The following is a 3214-nucleotide window of genomic DNA, read 5'->3' as shown; positions in this document are numbered from 1 at the left end:
CCCTATAATACAATGAATCTGAAAACTCTCGGGATCCTTCAATTTCTAGGGCAGTTTGTGCTGAATGATAGCACTACATTCTTCTATTAATATCACAGTATCGTTGTTCTTCCAGCTTCTCTTCTTAGTCATGAGCTCCTTTAAGAACTTGGCGTAGAGTGGCATTTGTTATATTGCTTCAGCAAAGGGTATGTTGATTTGCAGTTTCTTAAAGATTTCCAAAAATCTCGAAAACTGGTTGTCGTCCCCCTTCTTCTTTAATTGCTGAGGGTATGAGACTCTTCGGCCATCTGGCTTCAGCACTCCTTCCCCTTTTAATGAACTCAAAGTGGGAACTCGAGCTTCATCCTGCTCTTCTTCCTCTTTATTTGAGTCAATTTCTTGTGGTTTCTGGGGGGTTTCCTTCAGTTCCTTCCCACTCCGAAGGGTGATAGCCTGACATTCCTCCCTTTGGGTTGAAGTAATGTTGCTGCGAAGGTCATGGCTGGGGATTTGCTTGAACAAGTAGCCAATTTGTGTCTCAAGTTTCTTGATGGCAGCATCCTGATTCTGCATATTGGACATCACTTCTTCTCGGAATGATTTACTGTCTTGAATCTCTTTGCCTATGCCTTTAAGTAGATTCTCAATCCTTGAGAGTCTGTCATCAAATGATGGTAGATTGGGATTAGAGGTGGAAGGATGAGGAGGGTTATTTTGGCCTTGGTATACGTGTTGAGAGGGTTAGTTATGTGGGTGCTGATATGGTCTAGATGTGAAATGTTGGTGGGCTGTATTGTTGTTGGGATTTGAAGGTCTTTGATCTAGGCCTTGGTCTTGTTGATTTCCCCACCCAAAATTTGGGTGATTCCTCCATCCAGGGTTGTAGGTCTTGGAGTATGGATCACGGTTTTGCCTAGGTGAATTCCCAATGTAGTTGGCTTGCTCCTGACTACCCTCCGCTTCTTCATTCACTCCTTCTTGGGTTGTTGATGAAGTGGTGATTGCTGCTACTTGGTTCCTCTCCATCTTCTTGGTGAGGTCCGCCAGCTGCTTGGTAATGAGCTTGTTTTGGGCTAGCAGAGCATCTACATTGTTTAGCTCTATTACTCCTCTAGTGTTGCCTCTTTCAGAAGCATAGAAATAGTCATTCTCTGCTACTGTTTCAATGACATCTATGGCTTCCTCAATGGTCTTTTTCTTGTTCAAAGATCCTCCGGATGAATGGTCTACGGCCTTCTTTGACTCATAAGAGAGCCATTCATAGAAAATGTGCAGCTGCACCCATTCGTTGAACATGTCAGGTGGACATCTCCTTGTTAGGTCCTTAAACCTCTCCCATGCTTCATAAAGAGTCTCACCATCTTGTTGCCTGAAAGTTTGGACCTCAGCTCTCAGCCTATTGATTCGTTGAGGGGGGTAGAATCTTACTAAGAATTTGTTCACCACATCTTCCCAAGTTGTCAAACTCTCCTTCGGGAAAGACTCTAGTCACTTGGCTGCCTTATCCTTGAGTGAGAATTGAAATAAGAGCAGTCTATAGGCGTCAGGATGAACACCATTAGACTTCACTGTGTCACATATTCTCAGGAAGGTGGTTAGATGTTGATTGGGGTCTTCTTGGACACTTCCTCCGAACGAACAGTTGTTCTGAACAAAGGTGATGACCTGTGGTTTTAGTTCAAAATTCTTGGCATGGATGGTTTGCTTTTGAATGCTACTTCCACAGTTTCCTGGGTTTGGATTGATGTAAGAGCTTAAAACTCTTCTATCCTCCCCAGCATGATTTGCTCGACCTCCTCCGCCATGGTTATGAGCCTCTTCCTCACGATGGTCTTCCATGTTTTCTTCCATGTTTGGTTCAAAGTATTCCTCCTCTTCCTCAGCACCAACCACTCTTTTTCTTCTTGCTTCCCTCCTTAATCTAAAGAAGGTTCTCTCAGGTTCAGAATCAAAGGAAGTTGAAGCCCCGCTTCTTCTCCCTGTCATACAACCAACAAAGCACAAGCAAGGAAAATAAATGCAAAAAGTATTCTGTTAGAATTACTGTTAGTATGAGTGATGCAATATATCAAACAGTTAGTGGGTTAGTGAACTGAATTGTAAATAACAAAGAAAATTGAAAAGGTAGGGGGAAGGGAAGAAATTAACCAGAACTTAAAGTAAATTACTCAAACAGAAAATTAAATCAAACAAAACAAAAATGCTCAATCTAGTTATCTTCCAATTTAATCATTGTTGATGCAAAATCAATCCCCGGCAACGGCGCCATAAACTTGATGCACAGAAAACTTGTCTCGTGACAAATTTCCTTCGTCAAGTGTACCGAATTCGTCGTCAAGTAAAAACTCACAACAGAGTGAGGTCGAATCCCACAGAGATTGATTGATCAAGCAACTTTAATTAGAGGAATGTTCTAGTTGAGTGAATCAGTATTTGAGTTGAGAATTGCAGAAAATAAAATGGCGGGAAGGTAAATAACAGAAGAAGTAAACATTAATGTGGGTTCGAGAACGTTAGTGACAATCACCTTTTTCACTAATGTTCCTTACCCAAGTTAGAGCCACGTTAACCTCAACGTTAGTGGCACAAACGTTGCCACTAACGTTGCCTCTTGGTCCTTTGCACACGTTATTGGGACTTACCTTTCCCAATAACGTTGAGAAGCCTCCCCCTTTCTTACGTTAGAGTCCACGTTAACTTAGTTAACGTGGCTCTTAACGTTAGCTTGCCAACCTTCGAGAACGTTAGTGACACTTACCTTTGTCACTAACGTTCCAATGTGCCCCTATCTCCCACGTTAGAGTCCACGTTAACTAGGTTAACGTGGCCTCTAACGTAGCAATGCTAGCCATCTCCAACGTTAGTGACAAAGGTGAATGTCACTAACGTTGGCTCATCATCTCTCTTCTTCACATTAGCTTCCACGTTAACTAAGTTAACTTGGGAGTTAACGTGGCTCATTGTGGCTTGTGTGGTTCATACCAACGTTAGTGACAAAGTTAGGTGTCACTAACGTTGGCGATCATATACTTTCTCCACGTTGGCTTCCACGTTAACTAAGTTAACGTGGAAGTTAACGTGGCTTGTGGAGGCTTGGCCAACGTTAGAGACAAAGGTGAATGTTACTAACGTTGGCTTCTCTTTTGCTTCTTAACGTTAGAAGCCACGTTAACTAAGTTAACGTGGCAACTAACGTGGCCACTTATGAGCTTGGCCCAACGTTAGTGACAAA

The 3214-nt window shown here is 42.5% G+C and overlaps 1 non-coding gene across 1 annotated transcript; it reads left to right on the top strand.

Moving 5' to 3' along the window:
* Positions 1 to 1276: 1276 nt before the first annotated feature.
* LOC112780461 (small nucleolar RNA R71) lies at positions 1277 to 1380 on the top strand. Its single transcript, XR_003191295.1, has one exon. It is a non-coding gene; the product is annotated as a small nucleolar RNA R71 (small nucleolar RNA).
* Positions 1381 to 3214: the final 1834 nt, after the last annotated feature.

This window comes from Arachis hypogaea, chromosome 19 (assembly GCF_003086295.3).
Source record: "Arachis hypogaea cultivar Tifrunner chromosome 19, arahy.Tifrunner.gnm2.J5K5, whole genome shotgun sequence".
NCBI classification, from domain to species: Eukaryota; Viridiplantae; Streptophyta; class Magnoliopsida; order Fabales; family Fabaceae; genus Arachis; species Arachis hypogaea.
Note: the sequence above shows the minus strand (reverse complement) of the source record. Positions and strands in the feature narration are given on the sequence as shown.